Raw genomic sequence first — 25,280 nt, 5'->3', positions numbered from 1 at the left:
ACTGATCGTTCTCGATCGCATGGTCCCAGAGCTGAGCAGCAACACCGTCATGAAGCTTCAGGGTATTGGCAGTCTAATCGAGGAGCAGCAAGTGCTACAGCGCCTGGTCGAACGTCTTGCGGCCAGTCCAGGTGAGGACTGGGACAACGACGCACGCCACAAGGAAGGTTTTCTGGTCAGACGGTGTTGGCGGTTGGGTTGTCAAGTTCAATGAGGCACGCAACTTCGTGGAGGATCAGAGGGTTTCAAGTGCATCACTGATGAGCGCTTGTCAGGAGCAAAGCTTGGAAGATTGAGGAGTTTGGAGAGTTAGCCATCCATCCGTTTTTGAACCCCTAGGCTCAATGTTTCCCACAATTGCGACGGTCGAGGTCTCGAAAATCAAGTTGGAGAAGGGTATCGGCCGCGCGCCTCTCTCTGATTTTTCTTTAGAGGGTATTCTCCAGGCCAACAACTTGATTTTTTGACAGATGTATTTGAAAGTTATATCAAGATCACTGATGATGTCGATGTGTTAGAGGACTTGAATAAATGATAATAACATACGCTCAGTGGAGTTTTCCAGTAGTAATAGGGTTAAAAACACATTCATTTTTTATTTTTGGAGATTCTCCAAAAATAAAATTTGAAAACATCCAAAACGAAGCTATTTTTGTTATTTTTGGAGAAATCCTAAAAATAAACAGGCCTGGCGATAATTGACATGTTTACTCTTGCAGGACATGTTCAACTTCGGGATTATGCATAGAAACTATACGCTTCCTGCATTACTATCTACTGAACTGATCTGCAATTTCGTAGCCCAGATTTCAATGATTCACAATTCAGGAATAATTCTTTTTAATTTCAGTTTGCTCGGTTGTTGTTCAGCTTTCTGTGGCATGTACAAGTGCCACCCTGCCCAGTACATAATATTTTAGCGAAATATGGCTCTCTGCGCTATTCATATTAATATCGGACTATGTTATCAGTTATCGGCCTTGTGAGTGTGTCAATAATCGGTATCGGTATCGGCCTGCGAAAATCAGTATCGATCGACCTCTAATTGATATGTCCACTGTCCAGGCGCCGAAATGACCGGTGCGAATAGTCCAGCTCCCGCTACAGCCTGTCTTCTAGATACATATGAGGATTTGTTGCAACCGCTCCAACGGATAAATAGTCTTTATTGAACCAGATATAAATTCGAATGCAATTAGAATTTCATAACACTAACAAATATATTCATATCGTGTCATTTCCTATCAAGTGTTCGTATGAAGTACGAAGTCTTATCGGGTGTTTCTTGAAAATGTTAATATCTTGAGATAATGTGTGACAATTTTTCTGCAATCATTTTATCCGACTTACAAAATCGTGTGTGAATATATTCCGCTGTAGTTCCTTTAGTAGTGCGCGAAGTCGTATTTCGCATTGTGCTCTTTTCAGCTGATAAAAGTCTCAGTTGCATATTTTGTACAGGTTACCAATAGGGATGGTGTGAAGTGAACGTGAGGTTCACGTTCGCGTTCTGTGTGTGAAGTTCTGAAATTTAGAGGTTCACATTCACAAACGAACCTTGGTAGGTTTTACACTGTGAACCTTTTTCATATATTACAATTTCCACTTCATTATAACATCTTTGGTTGAAATTCATTGCATTTCAACTTTGGGCCACTCTATGCATGGCGCTGGCAGCGTAAAAAAATCAACACTAAACAAGCATGCACCTTGACAATCTCAAATGCTTTGCTATAAAAGATTTCTCGCAATATCCAGCTTTCCGTTTGTGAATATTTAGTGACTGTCTGCTCTGAGCTTGACCAGCAATCACACATCATCAAGAGCGAAATGCATTACAGGTATAGGTAGTGAGCGTATGACTCGTATTCAACTAATCAATGAAATTGATTTTGTTTTCTGATGTAAAAATCTAGAAGGCGTACGGTGTCAATATTGACTTCGTATGTTTATTGTATCATAAAAACCAAATCCGTGGGATTGGGGTGTTGGCTACTGCTATATAACTTGTTAGTGGGGTGATATCGGTACCAATAAGTATAGAAACCCGTTTTACACTCTGCTCAATATCAACGTAGCAATACTCTGACGCTGAATACATTGCCCGGTCAAGCCTAGACCGTTCAGGTGTAAGCTTATATTCCCTTGCAAGTTGTCGTCGAAACTATTGGCAAAGCGACGGAAGATATTGATTTCATGGGATCATTATATTATTTGACTGCCCCAGTTGATACATTTGGCGACGTTTAAAACGTCAATATACTTCAGCATTGTGGCATCATGTGGCCTGAGTCGTCACTAGACATCGTGTACAATCTTTACATTAATATAGGCTATCACTTCACTGAATTGTAGGGTTGGAATAAGCAATATGACGTCATGAGGTTCACGTTCACACGAACCTGAACCTTTCAGATGTTCACACCATCCCTATAGTTACCAAACTGTAACTTATAATGTAAATAGCATTTATGTTACGGTTACCATACCTCCTCTTTTAAGAGGATTTTCCCTCTTATTTTGAAAGTGTCGTCGGAGGACGCCAAAACGTCCTCTTTTTTGAGATTTTGTTCTCTTTTTTGAGAATTTGGATAAATATAGGGCAAAATCCGAATCAGATACAGTAAATCAGCACTGAAGTAACGCTCCGACGGCTATTTCGGGGTTGAGCCGGAAAGTTGAACTTTTTTGTAGTCTTGGGACCACGAAGTGGGTAAAATTTACCATTTTTCAGGATTTTCTTCCGGTAACACAAGTCTGAAAATTTTTGAAAAAGTGTCCTTTTTTCAGATTTTCAAACAATAGTAACCCTAATTTAAGTATATTTGCACAGCACTGCACACATACGGAGGTTGCAAGCGCAACGATGTGATTTACGAAAGAATTTTTGACCCAGCACTACAATTTTATGCACACTACACACACATTTACCGTAATTATAGATCGATATCCATTGAGGCGAAGCTATACTCATGCATTTACAGTGTCGTCTCTTCTCTTCTAAAGTTGTTGATAGCGAAAAGATCGGATGCATTATTAAGTCCACTTCGTCTCTCGTCGAAAGCGACTTTATCTTGGTAGGACAGAGGGTTACATTTAAAACAAAAATCAATTTTAAACAGACATGTTTAAAACAAGGTCCTAGTTTAAAACTTGTTTTTATTGCTTTTTTTTAGTTTTTTTTAACCTTAACGTCATCATTTTTACTTGTGACGTTACAAAGGATTACCATCGACCATCGAAATTATAGGATAAATATGGCTCCTTCGACGAAAGGTGCTACCGTCCGCTGTCATAAACAGACCAAAAATATCTTAACCAGGACTACATCGTTATGCAGCATTTTTACGGTCGTCGGCGATCATCATTAGAACATCCATCCCGTACCAATGATCTATATATACTTGCTATAACTGTTGAACCTACGACGATTTCGAGGGTTCGAGCCACTGCATATCGTATACGTCGACTACATTGGGTGCAAATTGTCTGTAGTAGGGATTGTGTGAAAGTGAGGTTCACGTTCGCGTTCTGTGTGTGAACCTCGGAAATTTTGAGGTTCGCGTTCACAACAGAACCTTGGTCGGTTCTGCAATGTGAACCTTTTGTATATATTGCAATTCTCACTTCATTATAACATCTTTGGTCCAATTTTATTGCATTTCAACTGCGGGCCCCTCTATGCATGGTGCTGGCAGCACAAACAATCAACACTAAAAGAGCATGCATCTTGCCAATCTCAAACATTTTACTTGCATTGTTACAAAAGTTTGCTCGAAATATCCAGCTTTCCGTTTGTGAATATTTAGTGACTCTTTGCTGTGAGCTTGACCCGCATTCACATAACACCAAGACCGCAGTGCATGCGTGTGGCGAGATAGCGCAGTGGTATAATCCGCGGCTGCAACACCAATGGGTGCGGGTTTGAGAACGACGGAGGTCGACTTCAGAATTCCGATACCGAAGTGTTGGAGGTTTACCTAGGCTCCTCCTCACCACCTTATCCGCGTAAGCGATGTCCTACAAAAGCCTAGAGGTGGACCGTGCTATAAGTCGGCAGTTACGGAAAATAATGAAAAATATCGGCCTGATGTAAATGACCATAGTAGTCGACAAACACCATGAACACCACAAAACAAAAAACAAAACAAAAAAACGCACTGCATGTAGTCAGCGAATAATGCTTATTCAACCAATCAATGAGATTGATATCGTCTTCTGATGTAAAAATCTAGCAGGCGTACGGGGTCTATCTTGACTTCATATGTATACTGTATCATAAAAACCAAATATGTAAGATTGGGGTGTTGGCTACAGCTTTATAGCTTGTTAATGAGGCATTATCGGTAGCAAGTATAGAAACCCGTTTTACATTCTGCTCAATATCCTTGTGGCAATACTCAGGCGCCAAATACATTGTCCGGTCAGGTCGAAATTGTTGGGAAAGCGAAGGAAGATATATATTTTATGGGATTATTATATCATTTGATTGCCTCAGTTGATACATTTGGCGACGTTTAAAACGTCAATATGTACTTCAGCACTGTGCCATTATGAGGCCCGATTCGTCGCTAGGTATTATGTACAGTACATTTGTATAAGCATTCGCTTAATTGAAATATAGGGTTGAAATTAGCAATAGGACGTCACGTGACGTCATGAGGTTCGCGTTCGTGTTCACACAGAATCTTTCAAAAAGGTTCGCGTTCACACGAACCAGAACCTTTCAGAGGTTCACACCATCCCTAGTCTGTAGGCTCATACTACATTTTTGCCGAAAGTATTTACGGAATAACGGCATAATTATACGTTAAAAAACACAAATTTGTTTAAAGCACTGTTTATAACATGTTTTAAACAGAGTATTTTAAAACACCGTTTGTTTTAAATACAACCCTAAGGATATCCTTCGCTTTCGGACATTGTGACGTCACACTCCAGTAGTCTCAGTGACATCACGCCATTGCTGAAAAATCTGCCCTCGAATTTCCGCCCAGGCTTCGCCCAAATGATGCTTTCAAGATTCACGTTGATGTCAATTCCTTGCTACAATCTATTTGGCTTCCACCGAACACTATGAGATTTGCCGTATTAAATGTGATAGAGGTCATTGAATCGGGTTTCTTGGAAGTCGTCTGTAGTGATGGTATTAGTCACCGTCGCATAAATTTGTGAGTCTCCTTCTCCAGCTATTGGGCTCTTCGGCAAGTTCATCAGCCTTCGTGTTCTGTTTCGATTTCAAAATAAATTCGTAACGTGATCCATGCTAACCAAGAAGAAGTCATGCAGCATCTCAATATTCATGCATTCATTCCGTGAACCCAATAAATATTTCTTGCCTCGCCAGAGAAAATAGTAACATGATGACTGTGATCAGCAGCAGACTTCCCAAGATAATGGATACGATTTGATTGATGTCACCGGTAGGCCTACTCTCGCGACGCCCGCATAATTTATCTAAAACATGGTGCTTATGTTCAATCGGAAATACCTGTTCAATTGTTCATGTCTGTCTGTATTACTTACTGCTTGGGGTTACTGAATACGTCGCGTTAAGTTCATAATTCACTGATGATGCTGATGATGTCGGCGTATTTTCTGCTTTTGTTGAGGTCGCTGTAGAGTCCGTGGTTGGGAAAGCGTCTTCTATGGGCGCTGAATTAAATTGAATAATTTTTATAAAAGCCTCGAAGATGGATTCGTCGACGACTACAAGTAAGGTGGCTTCCATTAGAACCTACGTTAGTTTTAACGAATAGAGTTATATTTGAAGAGACTCTTTGGGGTACAGAACTTTAATATACATTTTAATAATATATTCATTGCAGAAATATATTAAAACCCGAAGTTTTTCGAGCTGACACTCTTCAAGGACAATCGGCAGCGAATGGAGAATTTCAAAAACATGCATCTAGCTTCATTGCATACAAACAATTATGACGCCATAGAAACAAACAACATGAAATACAGGCAAACCGCGAGCGCAGCTAGTGGCCAATTTTTAGATTGACTAAAAATTCCTTTTGATGACACAAGCTGACACAAGGAATTTTTATTCAATCTAAAAATTGACCACTAGCTGCGCTCGAGGTTTGCCTGTATTTCATTTTGTTTGTTTCGATGACGTCATAATTGGTTGTATGCAATGTAGCTAGATGCATGTTTTTGAAATTCTCCATTTGCTGACGATTGCCCTTGAAGAGTGTCAGCTCGAAAAGCTTCGGGTTTTAATATATTTCTGCAATTACTATATTATTAAAATGTATATTAGAGTTATATTTATCGCACTTACCAAAGTTTGAGAAGCTGTATCTTAATGAGATCTTATGCCTTCGCTTTGTTCCAGAATATTGCACAACGACGGGGAAGTCCCTCGTTGTTAATGACACCTTTACATTTTGTTTCCACAGTATTGGATAGCTAGGAATACCTGCATACGTGAGACAACATCTTTATTCAGATCTTGACTTATCAAAGTGAGCAGTTTCCAAATCTTTGAGCTATGCCAGGGGCTGGACAACTCGTCAATTGCGATATAGTGAGAGAAATCGAGTACCTGGTGGGCAATTCGATCTCGAGAATATTGTATGATCCAATACCGTACTATCGAAAATATATATTCCGCATCGCCACGTTACAACCTTGTACTGTTGAATCCAGTATTTGTTTTTGTTCATAAACGTGTCACTATAATTCATATCATGCGACTATAAGGGGAGAATTACCAAAGAAGAAACTGGTCAGAACTGTGAGTGTCTTGTTAAGTGGGTGGGTGGGTATTTGTGATGAGTGGTGCTTAGCTGCTAAGGCTTTGTGCCCCAGAACCGTGATTACTGCTTATTCCTGAAATAACATGGCATATGTCTCTTCCGGTCAATACAACAAAGTCAATTAACGGTTGAATCATTATCTGATTTACTATGAGGGAAAACACTGTGTAAGGTGTAGCCTACGATACTTTTGTTCGGTTTTGCTCAGATGGGTCCGTTCTACGGATATTTAGTACAGAACAGCACGAAATGGTCCACAGTTTCCGGCGTCTTGCTGTGTCGTATCGACACTGTATCGCTGTTTACACTGTTACCTGTTACTAATAGATTCCTGAGAGTGGTGCAACGCGTATGTTTGCAATCGTACCAAATACTAGATTCCTTTTCATTCAAATTGAAAACCAATGATCCATTGGTAGAGCAGCAGCGGGATTGGAACAGCCATAGCTTACACACAATTCCATTTTGTATCATAATCCCGCTTGCGTTCGCACACACATCAATGGTCTCCTTCAATACTTCAATACACGAAACTGAAAAACACATTGAGGATTATAAAAATACCATAATTTCACCTTGAAAACACCATAACGGTTGAAAACTTGAATGCAAATATAAGTTGAATGTATAATATTGTATATACATGAATATCTCTCTGAATAAAATATACCCATTGACCCGTTGCTTCATTGGAATGAAACAGATGCTGTTAACCACGCTGATAGATGAAGGCGCTATATAACAATTGTGACTAGAGTACAACCGATATCTACTTCCGCAGAAATTTCAGTATCGGCCAACTCTGACTTAGAATGTTTATCAGCCTGTCCAATGACGTCATCACTCCTGCAACGACTCCAAGTGAGAGTGTCTGCACTCTGCAGTATGGTGGATTTGATATATGGCGGCCCATGACCAAGGGCGTAACCAGAATATTTGATGAGGCACCCCCCCCCCCTTTTTCTGGTGTTAGGCCCTTATCGCCACAACTGCTAGGACGATCTTTTACCCACCCGCATACATATGTTATGGAAGATCAGTGCGCACCTACTTCCGCGCGATACGATGAAATTTTCCAAGGTACTGGATGAATTTGGTCAATACTAATGTCACACCCAATTGACTTGGACGACACCCCATAGGACGATCTACGGAACGGGGAAACGCCCCCTAGACATTTTATGTCATGGCTACTCGTAAGCCAGACTTAATTGTCATGTAGGCACACCAAGTATGTCTTATGATGCGAAGTGCGAAGAAATTTTGTAATTCATGTATGCATCTTCTCAATAGTATTAGTAATTGCATATCATAGACTTGCCCACTTGATCAGATTTACCGCTAGAGCTAAGGAAGGTGGTATATTCGAAAGTTTGGGACACGTTTAAGATATACAAGAATTTATTATACATCTACGGGCGGCGGGCGTTGTTATTAATTAATCTGTTGCATGCTGTTATTTCGTGACCTCCCGGCTGCTATATGGTTAAAAGGTATTGAAATCGCACAAATGTACCATTGACTAAACAAAAAGAAAGACCTCTCTCGTGACACACACGATTCCAAGCTGGCATTTCATCCCGGGGTCTGCCATCTTCTCAGATTGCCAAGACAGGACTATTCGGTGCCGACCATTTATGCACGTAAATGAACAACTGATAATCGGACATATATATCAACGGCGCCGAAATGCCTATTTTTATATATTAAACTAGAATATTTTTGGGGGGTGACTCAAGTGGATACTCATATTAAAATCAAGACATGTAGCGCTACATTAAATCGCGCGAAGTGCGAAGAAAAATTTCAAGTTTATTGATTCTACCAAAAAAATATGTTCAATTACGAACTGAACTCGGGCCTCCATTCAGGCTCGCCCCTCCCCACCCCCACCCACTCTCAACTGGTGGGACTTCATTCTGGGAGGGACTTCAAAGATTTAGAAAGCACGCAAATATTCATCTTGAGCTATTCATGCCACACGGTAAGACTATTCATGAGTTTCTGGATGGTGGGAGTCGGGGGGCCATTCGTAATTACTTACTTAGTTGAAGCATGCTGTTATTTTCGGATAAAGTTGTCGCCACTCAAAAGATCGCACACACGTACCACAACCAATTAAAAGATAAATTTAGTCTTTGGTGAGTTGCGCACGATTCCTAATTTTCATTTATTCGCTGGACACAACATTTATTGTCTCTGCTCGTTGCATTTGTACCCCTGGACTCAGATTGCAATGACAGGGCGATTCCGCGGGATCTTCGGCCAACTAACGCTCGCGATGTTTCTTGGATCGCACGTAGATGTTACTCAAACTTATCTGCCTTGGAGTGTTTTTGGCGCCGAAAAGCTAGTGCCTAATACTTTCGCAACTGTGGGCAGCACACACGATTACAGTTAGATTCAATGCTGTATATCATGCTTATTTTTTTTAGGTCTATTTTTTCATTTTAATTTATCGAGAGGCGGATAGCCTATACCCAACAACGAAAAATGTACTGAAATTCTATATCGCGCGCAGCGCGAAGAAAAACTTCAAGTTGATTACATCTGATGAAAATTACTACACATTGTATTAATTTATCGAAAATCCCCCTTCTGGCTACGCCAGTGCCCATGACGATGGTATTGGTGAAAATGATGATAATAGTTGGGTTACTAGAACTACCAATACGCAGGCAGGACCGGCAATAAGTTATTCACTTATCTGGTGTATGATATGAAATAAATATATGAAGTTTATATGTCATAGGCCTGCTGTCTGTTTTCATCTTCATATACCTGCCGGAAATTCCAGTTGTAAAATGTTACATTTGGATGTCGCTATTGGCACACAATTCTGATATCCGTCTGGCTATAACTGTGACCGAACAACCACGTCACAACCGACGGCAAAGAATAGAGATAACTCTAGGCTATGTATGCGGAAGCGAATTATAGGGACTTCATGACCAGAATGCCACAATATATCGTTCACATACCTGAGATACATCCAACCATAATTGCAAGAAAAAGGCGGCTCTTAAAATAGTGAGATTCAACTTTGTGCATCCTCGATTTCAATAACACGTGGATAAATACATAATTTAAATATTGTATACAAAATCTGATCAAGATAATGCACAATAAATCTTACTCATCGTTAACCATGACCGCCAGAGGAAACCATATCTACATGATATATGCATTGTATTAATACAAATAGTAATGCTGGGCCGTGTCATTTGACATATAACAAAATAGAATTATCTTGTTTATTATTTCATTTGCAGCAGATATAGAATGATGAAAAATGGAACCTGAAAACATTGCTGCGTTTCATGTGCAAAGCCATGTTCAAGTTCCCAACCACGTAATCGATACGGCGCGGTGATATTTAATGAATAAAGTTGATGCGATGAAATCCACTAGAGTCATCATTTACTATACTAGACTAGCGACTAATATTATGCAAGCCTACCAAGGTATCCCCAATTTTCAGAAATATGCAGCCCTTCGATGCAAAGACTGCGGCCTCTTGCGGCCATCTTGCGGCCCGTAATGCTATAGCGACTCCGCATAAACGGCCAACAATTTCACTATCTGCCACTGCATCACGAGTAGCGGAGTCGGCTATGCGCCACCGTCACAACGCCAACGGAAGTGGCTTAGAGCCCCGTTTCTGCATAGCTTCTATGTATCTGGGCTCTTCCATCGCTGACCCGGGCCTATATAAATAAAAATACCAAAGTAACGGCGAGCCTGGCCGCTACTAAGCAGTAAACATTACTGAAGTCATTTTTGTGGCGCATATTACCTTATAAGGCAGGGGTTGGGAACGTTTTTCGTCCGAAGAGCCATATTGACCTTACTTTTCCATTTTGACTCCCAAAGAACAATACATATAAATTAACTGTTACATCACAGTTGAAAATTCGTGACGTCATGGTATCGCCGATTCGAACTATCTAAATGGGATTCGTCGTCTGCGCCACATTTTCTCTGTAAAAACTCGTAGGCCTACTAATCATGCTAGTTGTCGTATTTGAACATGCGAAACTTCAGTTAAATAGATCCTTTGCACGTTACATCTATTTAATCGTATTACAGTGAGTGCCATGTGATATTTTTCGAAGCTTAGGACAATTAACATTTCCAACAGCTGTAGATAACGCCAAAAGTGCGAATCTACTACTTATACGCTTTTTACATTTGATGCGTGTTTTGGTGTTACATGGTATGCAGACAATGCCATCGCAGAGAAACAATGGCCAGGTGAGGCACAAACGAATCTGCCTCATGCACTATTCGCTAACAATTGGACAATCGCAGCACAGTGAAACGCGCTATCGATTTCGGAATACAACAGTCTTGTAGGAATTATACAGTAGCGACGGCCAATACGTAATGCGGAGCAAATACATTCCCTTACTTATGTAGCTGTTATGTATTTTCCATTCATAGCTTCGTTAAATTTTGGTATGTGATAGCTACTTGCATAGGCTGCATTGTCGTTGTTTTTGGTCTTTATGCTGTGTTCAACTACAATACCTATAATCCTTAATTGTGGTATGTGATGTATACTTACATAGCTTGCGTTGCCGTTGTTTGTGGTCAGTGGTGCCACTCCTAGTGTTTTTACACTAGATCCAGTGTATTTTGATTTGACCTAGTGTCCTGGTGTATTTTCCTTCGAAATTCGGCAAATCTAGTGTTTTTTACAGAAAAAATTATTTGTAAATGAGGATGCTATTTTCATGTGCTTCGGATAATTTATGCCGGTACTTGAAGAGATAGTAATTATCATCCGTCTAAACTTGTACAATTAGCACAATAGCGCCCAGTCCTACATATATTGTAGAATATGGAATTGCAACGGCTATCAGTGTGCAAAGAACATGCTCTTTTATACCCGTTGCTGTTGGTATTCACATTTTGGGTCTCTTTATCAGGTACTTTACGTGCGTGCGTGTTTGTGTGCGTGTGTGGGGGGTCCGTGCCTCACCAGCCATGAACCTCACCGCACGTCACTGCTATGTAGTCTTGTTTGATAATGGGGAGGTTATAAGCTTCATACAAAATTCAGACTTTCGTCAGTTATACGAGAACATATGTGCGTCGTGATCCTCTTTTTAAATGCGTGAATCCATGATCACATAAGTAGGTTGAGTGTAACATGGTCACCACAGCAATTATACCCACTATATTTTATATCGATCGATGTTCATCAACTGGAGAGGTAAGGCACAGACGGGCCAAGCCCCCAATTGATAGCGAAATTAATCGTGAATAGCTTAGAATTTATAATAACTGATTTTAATCGAATGTAACTGTCGGCAGATTCCGAAAATCTAAATATAGATCGACTTCTTAATTCTCAAAGCATTCGGCATTCAGCAAAGCATTCATGTAACGTGGCGCTACACGCCTACATTTTATCGCCGATACCGGCGATACTACAAAGCTGCTTACCAATCAAGAACCGGGATAGCTATATCGTTGTTCGTAGTTTGAGTTTGTAATTGTGAGTGTCACTTTCACGGCAGTTCATTTCTCGCCGTAGATCAGGAAGACAATGTGTATTTGATGTCTGCATTGTATTACAGGCGTCAGAATGTCTGCTATTCTCTTTGATTAATCAACATATCGTGCAATCCAAGATTTCGAGTCGAATACATCGAATTCGAGAGTGATTTTGGTCGCCGGGGCCACAGCAACTTAAATTTGAGGATCCTGAATATGGCATTGTCTTTACCTCTCAAAGACACATTTATACTATCACGAGAATAATTATTCTAGCCGTGATAAAAATTTGCTAGCAAGTTGCTGCAATATACTATTGATCAATTCAGTACAAAAATAAATAAAAATTGCAAAAGAGCCATATATCTTATGCCCAAAAGAGCCGTATCTGGCTCGCGAGCGATAGGTTCCCGACCGTTGTTATAAGGCGACAAGCCCCACTGTCGTATATGCGAAACAAACAAAACACTGTAGCATTAACTGCCCTGTTAGCCTTTGGTTCAAAACCACTGCTATAAGTAGTATCATGCCGTTATACGTGGCGAGATAGCGTAGTGGTATAATCCACAGCTGCAACACCGATGGGTTGCTGGTTCGAGTCCAACCGCGGTCGACTCTAGAAATCCGACTCAAGTGTTGGCAGTTTATCTAGTCCCCTCCTCGCCATATTATCCGTGTAAGCGGTGTCTTATAAAGACCTAGAAGTGGTCCGTGCTACAAGCTACGGAATAAATAGAAGAAAATTGGCCTCGTGTAAATGACCATAGTAGTCGACGAACACCATGAATACCATAACAAACATACGTGATGATGATGATGTTGCAGTCTTCTTTAAGGCTAACAAAATTTTGAAATTGGAGTTGAATAAATCGCGTGAAATATGAACAGAAACTCAAATCAATCGTATATTCAGCTTGCACTCATGATATTCAAGGAGCAATGAAATTCAACAGTATTATCGTAAACCTCATCCCCTGACCTACTCCTACACATTGTCAATCACGCAGTCTAGCGTCTATTTTAAATATACGGAATCCATTTTATGATAGAGGAAATAACTTTTCTTGAGGAACTAACTTTGCTTCCATCGTATGTGACCATACCATGTTGGGTTGATCCGGAATGAGGAAGTCAGATGCAAATATTTTCAACAATGATGCGACGTCATGGAATTGTGTTTGACCAACAGAAATGAGTTAACGTGATAATCAAAATGAGCTTACGCTGTGTATGGATTACATTCCAAAATGAGTCCAGAATTAGAGTGCAACCAACAAATTAACCCCAGATTTATGAGAAATAACCATCGAGTTACATTGAGAAAATTGGCGAAACAAGCTATATTTATAAACCAGTCATTCAGAATATTGACACGACATTGAATTAACAAAGCGAAACAATACATGCGTAGCAATGAATAAGCCAACACCAGATGGACTGATTATAGAGTCTTGAGAGCACAGCAAGTCGCACAGTTTGTGAATCACTGCTTCCTACCCTACATATATGCCGGCATGAATTTAAGATAATATGCAAATATCATCCAATATAGTCAGGCCGTGTTATTTTTAGCATATGCCAAAACAGCCAAAAATAACTTATTTTTGGCATTTTTCGATTTTTATTTTTGGCAGTTTTGGCATCGTCCTCTAAATAGATAGTTTCAGCCTCGAATTAGTCACAAAAACGCTTTATTCGGGCTAGTTTGTCAAATGACACCACAAAATGTGCAGCATCCACGTATACTCAGTGCCAATAAACAATAAGAAGAAGAGAAAACCTAACGATGTCATAGGTTAATAATATCAAACGAAACCACAAAATGTGCAGTATCCGTCGAAATCGGTGCCAATAAGCAGAAAAAAGAAAGAAAAGCCTAACAAACACGCTCAACAGCTGATTGTTACAGCTGTTGAATAGACTTCAATCGTTTGCACTGTAACAGTGCTTCCAAACTTAGGTCAGCTAAGTTTCTCCTAAATTCATTTCTCGCCCAGCGAATCTGGGAAATATCGGCTTCAACAGTAGCCGTTGAGGGAAAGAATGTTGCCAGTCATCCACAAAAGGTTTTCAGAGCTTCAAAATCTTTGGAGGGCCGAACCGGCTTTCATGCATCATGAAAAGAGATCACTTCGCCAGTGCCAACGATCTCATTGCGGAAAGAATTTTCTTCCCGATCCTTTTCCAGGAGTTTCCTGTGCTGTCTCTCAACACATTCTATTTAGTAGCCCGACTATCATTTCTCCTTCAGTCTACCGGTATATTTTCGGAGGACTTTTGTCACTTCAGGTGGCTTTAATATTACTAACTCGCATGGAAGAGTCCTGGGAAGGTTAGCTTGTTTAAGAACATTGACGCAACAAGTCTGTCTGGCAAAACGAGACTATGCAGCTCAGAAATAGCCAGACAGTTTGTTGCGTCACAATGTTCAACTCGATCACAATGCAAAAATCGTAGTTGATTTTGGGGGTTCCAGTTCCATGAGCAGAATATAATTTATAATTTAATAATCAGTACTGCGGCAGCTTCTCATTGATACCTGTTTTATCAAATTTAGCGCTCGACAAGCCGGTCAAAAATGGTCGTAAATGGCCTTAGGACAAATGGAAAGTATGACGTAAACCAAATGCAGTCAGCCGTTCAATCTCGCTGTGCCCACACCATTTAGGACACCATGCTTTCACCCCTAATGGGTGGGCTGGACCCAGATTAAAAAACCTGCCTTTCACAAACGCTCTTCTCGCTTGTAACGCGGTCCTGTTAACACAACACCATGAACGAAATGCACTATTTGACAGGCCGTGTTATTTTGGCATATGCCAAAAATTGCTTATTTTTGGCATTTTCAAATTTTTATTTTTGGCAGTTTTGGCATCTGGCTCCTGAAATGCCAAAAATAACACGGCCTGAATATAGTCAACGCCAGGTATGCTATAGCAGAAAGCAATTCAGCGATATCCCCATAAACTATTGCAACCATGCTAAACGCCTTTCCGGTTGCAAGTGTTCACTTTGCTGCCCAATGTTGTATTCCTGCATGTAGCGGTTTGATAACATGTTGATGACATTATTGGCTATGTTTTCATTTCATGTGAATCATTGTCTTTCTTACTGTGAATTACGAACACTCGCTTCGGTATAACTATACGCAACTGAAAGTGAACTGAGCTGGTCACCGTCAGAACGAGGGTAATGGGCAGGCCGTGTTATTTTTGGCATTTCAGGAGCCAGATGCCAAAACTGCCAAAAATAAAAATTTGAAAATGCCAAAAATAAGCAATTTTTGGCATATGCCAAAAATAACACGGCCTGCCAAATAGTGTATTTCGTTCATGGTGTTGTAGTAACAGGACCGCGTTACAAGCGGGAAGAGCGTTTGTGAAAGCCAGGTTTCTTAATCTGGGTCCAGCCCACCCATTAGGGGTGAAAGCATGGTGTCCTAAATGGTGTGGGCACAGCGAGATTGGACGGCTGACTGCATTTGGTTTACGTCATACTTTCCATCTGTGCAAAGGCAATTTCACGACCATTTTTGACCGGCTCGTCGAGCGCTAAATTTGATAAAACGGGTATCAATGAGAAGCTGCCGCAGTACTGATTATTAAAATATAAATTATATTCTGCTCATGGAACTGGAACCCCCAAAATCAACCACGATTTTTGCATTGTGATCGAGTTGAACATTGTGACGCAACAAACTGTCTGGCTATTTCTGAGCTGCATAGTCTCGTTTTACCAGACAGTCTTGTTGCGTCAATGTTCTTAAACAAGCTAACCTTCCCAGGACTCTTCCACGCGAGTTGGTAATATTAAAGCCACCTGAAGTGACAAAAGTCCTCCGAAAATATATCGGTAGACTGAAGGAGAAACGATAGTCGGGCTACTTAATAGAATGTGTTGAGAGACAACACATGAAACTCCTGGAAAGGATCGGGAAGAAAATTCTGTCCGCGATGAGATCGATGGCACTGGCGAAGTGATCTCTTTTCATGATGCATGGAAGCCGGTTCGGCCCACCAAAGATTTTGCAGCTCTGAAAACCTTTTGTGGATGACTGGCAACATTCTTTCCCTCAACGGCTACTGTTGAAGCCGATATTTCCCAGATACAGTGCAATCGATTTAAGTCTATTCAACAGCTGTAACAATCAGCTGTTGAGCGTGTTTGTTAGGCTTTTCTTTCTTTTTTTTTGCTTATTGGCACCGATTCCGATGGATAATGCACATTTTGTGGTTTCGTTTGATATTATTAACCTATGAAATCGTTAGGTTTTTTCTTCTTCTTATTGTTTGTTGGCACTCATTGTACGTGGATGCTGCACATTTTGTGGTGTCTTTTGACAAACTAGCCCAAATAAAGCGTTTTTGTGACTAATTCGAAGCTGAAACTATCTATTTAGAGGACGATGCCAAAACTGCCAAAAATAAAAATCGAAAAATGCCAAAAATAAGTTATTTTTGGCAGTTTTGGCATATGCCAAAAATAACACGGCCTGGTAATGGGTATATACTCAAGAACTCGATGGTTTTCGTGTATTTCAAGTAATCTCATAGATTCTATCCCATCTTTCTATTGGAATTTTGAATCCCTAAAAGAGATACCGGGGTTGTGCGCGGGAGTTAGCGTAAAGTGGTGGCGGTCGGGCGTCGGTTTTAATCAGACGATATCAGCATTCTTCCGCGGAAAAGCTAGCTTCTCCACCCTTTATCCAATATGCTTTACAACAGTGGATTTTGTAAGATTTGTATGTCCAGTAAGATTTATGTTGCAGTAAACAACTGCGAAAACTGTATGTGGTGAATTCTTGTGCCCGATTGTGTCGTCCTTTATATTTAGTTAGCCAATATTATTACTTGATTAGCGATCTTGTCTGTTATATATTGTACCGCTCCTATAATTTAGCCTTTCTCGGTACCTTTAGTTGTGCGCGCATAGTCGTGTTTGGCATTGTGCTCTTTTCAGTTTATAAAAGTCTCAGGTAGGCTACTTATTACTTAAAGGTAATCACACTTTAACTTGTAATTTAATTAGCATTATATGTGTATTGTACTGCACTGCACACAGATAGAAGTTGCAAGCGAAATGATGGTATTTACGAAATAATTTTTGCCCAGCCAGTATCGAGCTGATCAGATATCTTCCAATGGAACATGTATCACATTTTGTACCCTTACACACATATAGCCTATGACACTTGATTATTAATTACAATTGAGGCAACGGATACGCTAGGCTCGTGCATTGGCTCTGTTCTTTGAAATCGTCGATTGGACATTTTTCAAAATAATATTCGCTCGTGTCTTCTAAAATTTGGGATAACGAAAGGGAGGTATTGAGTCCACTTCGTCTCCGGTCGCAGGTGAATTTATGATCTTGGTAGGAGCTCCTCCGCTTTTGGATATTGCGACGTCATATTCTTGTAGTCTCAGTATGGCGGTGTCATCGCGCTATAGCTGGAAAATCTCCTCTTGAATTTGCGTCCTGGCTACGCCCGAACTCGTTACATAGTTACGCTCCGGACGAGGCTTTTTTACATTCGCGTTGATATCAATTCCGCTCGACACCAAACACTGTCGGATTTATCACATTATATGTGATAGAGCTCATTGAATCGGGTTTCTTTGAACTCGTCTGTGGTGATGGTATTAGTCATAGTCGCATAATCTTCCGACTTGTCCGCTCCGTCCACCGTGCTTTCCGGAAGCTTCAGCCTTCGCCTGCTGTTTCGATTTCAAATTAAATTCGTGAGGCTATATCTTTATATACCATGTAAGCGGACTACGTGCAGTATCTCATATTCATTTCTCATGCATTAATCCGATTAATATCTTATAAATTCAGAACAACTCGAGATCGAGATGCTAAGTGAGTTATGACACACACTTATCCGAAGGACTTCTATAAGTGAAGTACACTTTACAACGTCCATTTCTACTTAGAATAGCAGTAAAGCGCACTGTAAGCTTGCGCTGGTACGAGATGCTGTGCGATATCATCATCCCGTAATCAGCGATTTTTACTATTTCCATCCGATCAAGACACACAATGTACAATACACACAAGACACAATGCGATGTGATGAATAGATAGGATTATGCCGCATTTCTTCGAGGTCATGACGGCGTTGACGCGTAGCGAGTTCCTGCCTGAATGGCAGGCGGAAAATGTCGTTATGATTTGGTGTTGTAGGTTTTTCGACTACATTGGTCACTTTACACCATGCCGATATTCTTTATTACTATTCTGTATCCCCGACTTGTAGCACGGCCCGCTTCTAGGCATCATTAAGACATCGCTTATGTGGATCAAATGGTGAGGAGATTAAGATAAACCGCCAACACTGGAGTTTGGAGTCGAGGTCGTATGAACATGAACATTGCTCTTCAAAAACTGCTTTGTCCTCGTTTGTCGTGTTGCATGCCGTCGTTACTATTAAAAATGTATGACTCCTCGCAAATTTAGCTTCCGTGAAAAGCCTCAAATCTCATGTGCCTCTTGGAACAGAGCTGTGTAATCTTGGATAAGCGTGATGTGAGTTGCTGTTCTTACGGAGTCTTGCATCCTTGTTTCAGTTCATTACATCTCATTATGTTTTGGTCGTGGGTATTGCCTTGTGCATTGCGTGTGTGTATGGGTCTTCAGTGGATGAATATAATAGAAATCGCTTATTATGATCATGATTACTGTGATTGACTTGGCCAAGTGGTTTCGACCCCAACCATTCTTTTCACAGTATTGCAACTCTGCTAAAATCTTGAATTGGTCGAGGGGATGATAAAAATGTTGATGATGAAGACCTGTGAAGATAATGAATATTACTTACCTTGCCACAGATGATATTAGCATGATGACCGTGATAAGCAGCAGACTCCCCAATACAATGGTTAAGATTTGATAGATATCAACTGTACTTTTCCGACGCTCAGATTGCTGCTCTGAAACAGGATTCTGTTGTTCAATCGGAAATACATAAGGACTGTTCATTAGGGATGGTGTGAACCTCTAAAAGGTTCAGGTTCGTGTGAACGCGAACCTTTTTGAAAGGTTCTGTGTGAACACGAACGTGAACCTCGTGACGTCACGTGACGTCATATTAGTAATGTCAACGCTACATTTTTGTGAAAAGATAGCCTGTATTAATGTACACCATATCTAGCGACGAGTCGGGCCACATAATGCCACAAGGCTGAAGTATATATTGACGTTTTATTCCCATAAAATCCGTATCTTCCGTCGCTTTGCCAACATTTTCGACGAGGATGTGCAAGGGAATATAAACTTACGCTTGAACGGTCTAGGCCAGACCGGCAATGTATTCGGCGTCTGAGTATTTCTACGTTGGTATTGAGCAGAGTGCAAAACGGGGTTCTATACTTGCTACCGATATTACCTCATTAACAACTTACACAGCAGCAGCCAACACCCAAATCGCACTGGACCGTTTAAAAGAGTCTTCCAAACTTTCAGATGTAAATACTCATTCAATAATATAGTTGAGGCGCCCGTATCTTCCTTTAGTACCAAATATACCTTCGCATCTCTTGGTGGAGAGGAAATTCTAACAGTTCGTGGAGTTTCGTCCGGCGTTTTTCGTACTGTTTTGGCTCGTCCCAAATTCGGATCTTCAATTTCATAGAGCACTTCCGGCACCTTTCATCCAAGCTGTACACGATCTCATATATCGTGTACTGCCTTTCGAGTGGACATCCGAACATCCGAACATCACGCTGCAATCCCCAAAAGACGCTGAATCTCTTCAAATGCTATCGTTAATATCCTTTCAGGATAATGTAGTCTGATACCGGATTCCTCTTTCGATACTCGCTGTTTCGAGAGTAATGTTTTTGCCTTGGCTTAGTTGAATTACCTCTACCGAGTGCGCAATATGTGGGTATGATGTGACGAATATTATATAATACATACAGTACATATATTGCCAATTCACTGCAACGCCATTTCACTGTAAAAGTTCACAGACACGGAAAATGGTGGCGCCATCATTATAAAGCGAAAGAATATTTGCATGTATGTAACAATTACAGACAAACCGGAAATAGCCACATAGGCTAATCCTTCGCATTCGCTTCAGACACCTTTGTTACCCATAACAAGCGTGTCAGCTTTGTGTTGTATATAGATAGGGTAGTTTTTACTAATCACCTACCTATCGGTAGTTAGTTGCCAAAAAGATCACCTAATTTTGCTAATGGCCTTCTTTAAGAATAGTTATCTGCCTACGACCTTATAGCCTACACTCTGTCGTAATTATTTTTAATCACATCTGTGCTGTTTGACAACGATCCATGTGTGAAATGGCGTCTTATGGGCCGTCGTGGCAGTTAGTTTCAACTTCAACGAAAGCTGTACGGTATACATAAACAGCAATCCATAATCTATACGGCTATCGCCAACAGATATATGCCTTCCTCATATTTAAAGGCATGCATGTTCCCATATTGGTATATTACGGATGTTCAATTAATGCAGTGAAGCATACAAGAATTTACAGTTCAAATATTAAATTACGCCATTCACTTTTCAATTACCGTGCCTCATCTCCAATCTAATCTTTGGAGTGCAAGATATGTAACTCAAGAAATACAATGCATTATATGCTACTTACATTAAAACAAGTATATCACCATATAACCAAAATACGCGATTAATAAGTGTTCACAAAATGCGAATAATGGTACAGGACGAGTAGCCACTATTGCTTGACACAAATATATATCATGTATCATGCATGAAATCTTCATTCCGACATGCATTAAAAGGGTCATATAAAGATACCATAAAACAGAGCTTAATAACTCGGTTTTGAAGTATATGTCATTTCGATATCTCATCTCAACGTTGATTTTTACTAATAAAATGACATTCGAACGTTAATGCAATGCGTCAAGACTACTGACTACAATTATACATTTTGGGCAAATATCATTTTGGGTAATATCTTGATACTCCTAATCCATAATGATGAGCTCCTCGTACTATAAAAACGTATTTTAATCATTTCCGAAATATGTTCGGTTTCAAGTCTTCCGTTTCGGAACTGGTCAAAAACATCTTTAGAATTAACACCACAAATTGCGCTCTCATGATGTTTCTACTGACAAATACACGGTTCATTTAATAGCATTACATTAACATTTGAAGTTTCGACTTTAAACTTCTAATATGCCCGAACACTATCCTATTCTCGAATCCAAAAAGGTCCGAAATTATCCGTCCTATGTTTAGATCCACGCTAAGCCAAGAATGACGACGACTAACGTACTATCTAATATTTAATGTGTGACGATCAACTTCTGGCAATATATCCTAGCTTCCCGCATCGGTACTTAAATGCAGCTAACTTCTTCATCGCATCAATCGGCCATTTAACTTGGTCATATATTTTCTATTTTATGACATCATCAAACCCAATCTAATTTCACTTTTGGTTTTAACAAATGAAAGAAATTTATATAAACCTTTTGTTATTTTTATAGCATGACTCTTGTTGCATAGTTATTCTAAATTTGGAACAGTAACACATACACAACAGTCCAAATTTTAAGATGCTCTTTGCTCGATTTAGGTTACACCCCTCGCAATGGGGGAAATCTGATCACTGCACCTCTTTTCCAGTCACCGAGTGCTGTACACTGATCTTTGTGTATGCATTATTTGATTTCGTCGTACATGATATCGACTTGGATTGACATCGTAACACCTATATGTCGCGTATAGTTCCCCGCGTGTGTAGATGATGTTGGCTTAGAGGTAGAGTTACCATACGTTCTCTTTTAAGAGAATTTGTCCTCTTTTTTGGCTGTTTTGAAAGCGTCCTCGGAGGACGCCTTTTTGTCCTCAGTTTTGAGATTTTGTCCTCCTTTCCGACAGTGTGAAGGAAAATTGTATTTTTTTTAGTCAACCAAACACAATGTTTCTGCAAGTTTAGAAATTATGAAAAAGTGTTCTCTTTTCAGATTTCCGAAATATGGTAACCCTACTAACAGGGAGAACCTTGTTATAGCTGAGTTGAAGCATTGAACACTCTGCCGTACTTCAATATATATTTAAATTCGGTTAAAACAACTATCACCTACTCGTTATAAGCTGACATAACATAACGAGGCATTGTGAACGACCATAGAGTCCGTATGATAGGAACATATATCCTCACATTACTAAATTTACGGATTATTGCTTGTAACATCTGGGTAGTATTCTACGCTACAATGAAATTGAAAATGAACGGTATCGTTCTATCATAGCAATAGCTACCAGCTGCGCTGTAAATTGTTATGGTTGTATAATGGTCAAATCTTTTGCAAACGGTGAGACGTGGGACCGGGTCGGACGTGGAACGTGTATAGTATTCAATCGGTTATCTTATGTGAAGTGGTGGCTTTTCAGGTAGGCGAGGTAGGCGGTCGCCCAGGGCCTTCTGGTTGATTTACGCGCTTTCGAGGGACCCCTCCCCAGTTTACGCGCTTTTTTTCAACTATTTCTCGGGTTTACGCGCTTTCGTCAACTATTACCATTTTCTGAATAACCGCGGAAATCCTCGTATCCATAAAGAATATGGTACGGTACCGTAAAGATCAGCATTTGTCATTTTTAGTTATCATTTTGCGAATGATCGTGAAAATCCATGAACACGTGTCGAATATGATACCTTAGACAGTGGTCGATCATGAAAACTGAACCGCCTGAAGATAACAGTCAAAGAGAAATGGTCGCCAACGAGGGCAGGGAGTATTACAGCCCTGAACCCTAATCAAACATCGGCTTTATTCGAGTACTGGCCGCGCCAAGATGGTGGATCGTCTATCTGTTGATTTATGATTGTTTATTTTACCTTGGCTGGGGTTCCATGCTTGCTTAGTTATGTTGCTGTCTTTGGGTTACCATTGTAACTGTAAGCTTATTATGATCTTTAGATCAGGGGAGAATGTGGTATTGTGATGCGCGTCCTGTGAACCATGGCACAAATAAGTACATCGCGACTGCTTTAGGTATTGACGGGGAGAAGCGTGAGGGCTGCGGGGGAGTGTGGACGTTGCTGTTTCAGTTGTCGTTGCTTTATACTTTTTGAATAAATACACCTTCAATTACACCTACGAAATCACAGACTATAGAATAGTGATCCTAAACATATCTCGTAGAGATCCGACATCATGTCTGTGGAACAGAATTGGACAACTAGAAAATCCTAGTGGTCTAATTTCACTAAATTTAAGCGAAATGCTAGTAATCTAATTCTAATCTAATTTGTGAAATGTTTCTATGCTCTAACTCTAATTATAATCTAATTTGTCAAATGCTTGTATGCTCTAGTTTTAGTTCTAATCTAATTTATTGTTTTCCTTAAAATGCCTCTTTGTCCGCGGCATTTTGCAGCGATGTAACAAGAATATCCCTCTCGCACATGGAAATCCAGTGCCAAGGCGCCATCGCATTACTACATACCGTACCGTACCATCATGGTATCTATCGTGATGAACAATAGCCATGCTGGCATAGTAGCTTGTAGTCTCCGAACAACATTCTAGTTTCGATCACAAACAGTACAGCAGCGAAGAAAAAGAAAAAGTTAATACAGGCTTGTTCACTTTCATGCCCATAACTATACATCAAGTAAAAAGAGGATGGTTGTTTTAGATCCAACTGAAGCAAATATATTAGAGAACGAAGTAGAAAGAGATTTCGAAGCAGAGCATGAGATCACGGACTGCGACGTTTTGAGTTACTGGAGAGGAGAAAATCGTTTTCCTCATCTTAAGGCTGCTGCTCGAGAACTCGTAGGCATGACTGCAATATTAGCTTTTTGCAGACATGCAAGAGAGCCATGCAATAATGTAATATCGAGAAAAAATCACCTACACACAGTTGAGCAACCATGTTTTTGAAGCTTTATAACACCGTGCTCACTAACATGGGCGATGGGCTTGGTTACGACAAATGACGTAATATTCTATTAAGGAAGTAGGCCTGCATATAAAATATGAAATATCATGATCGTAAATTTCATTTAATTTGAACTATAAGCTGCGCACGATACCTATTACCAGGCTTTTCAGCGGCTGGTGAATCGATATTGGGGATATGCGGACATGTTAATAGCTGAAAGACTATCTCATCCTAAAGATTGATCTTGTCGGAAAGCCCTAGGCCGTTTTCTAAGCGTCTCGCTCTTGGCAGTGTCTGGCCCATTTTACGTCAAGGCGTCGCGTTTTTCCAAAATCACAAATCAGATCGTTGGCCGCATGTGGCCCGCGTGTTGGTGACCCCTGGTATAGTGAAAAAGGAGACAAGCTTGATTTACAGACGTAAACCATTCTTATGTTTTCAATCAATCAATCAGGTTTATTAATATTTTCATCGTTTCAAAACATCACGAGACTGCGATACAATGAAAAGATAGGAAGGTGTCGAAACAGCTCGGAGTAGCCTTTAAGATCAGACACCAACTTAAGCCTAGGCGAAGTAAAGAAGAGGCATGCACACTGAATGAAAAGTAATGCAGAGAATATAAGACGCAAGCGACAAAATGAGGTGGCATGTGGCGGAGGGCGAGGTCGATGTTAGGTCGTGGTCCGGTAATCCTGAAGACTGGCTAGTATTCATTTAGAAGAAATTGCTTGTATTTCGACTTGAATGCGGACGTGCTCGACGACTGTCGGATAGCCGGCGAGATGCTGTTCCCCAATTGGGGTCCGGCATACTTGACAGAGCAATGCGTTTTCTTGTATTCAGTCCTGATCATATGGTATATCTTCGTTGACGCGCGTTTATGAGAATGCACTGTAATTTGATATGAACTGAGCTTGATTTGCGCTGTATTTATTTATAATTCACAATCTCATTCAATTTTCCACTTTTTGCGAATTCATAAATTGTAATTCTAATTCAAATATAATTTGGGAAAGATGTGACGCTCTAATTCTCATTCTAATCTAATTAAGAAAAGCTGAAAATTTTCTAGTTGTCCAAGTCTGCTGTGGAAATCTTGGCAAC

General features: G+C 40.3%; 1 long non-coding RNA gene across 1 annotated transcript; it reads right to left on the bottom strand.

Moving 5' to 3' along the window:
- Positions 1-3,707: 3,707 nt before the first annotated feature.
- On the bottom strand, positions 3,708-7,306 carry LOC145444046 (uncharacterized). The gene is made up of 3 exons (XR_013916597.1): positions 6,293-7,306; positions 5,527-5,655; positions 3,708-5,457 (listed from the first exon to the last, which is right to left on the bottom strand). It is a non-coding gene; the product is annotated as an uncharacterized LOC145444046 (long non-coding RNA).
- Positions 7,307-25,280: the final 17,974 nt, after the last annotated feature.

Source organism: Botryllus schlosseri, chromosome 8 (genome assembly GCF_051294905.1).
Source record: "Botryllus schlosseri isolate E-star chromosome 8, Bs_hap1, whole genome shotgun sequence".
NCBI lineage: Eukaryota > Metazoa > Chordata > Ascidiacea > Stolidobranchia > Styelidae > Botryllus > Botryllus schlosseri.
Note: the sequence above shows the minus strand (reverse complement) of the source record. Positions and strands in the feature narration are given on the sequence as shown.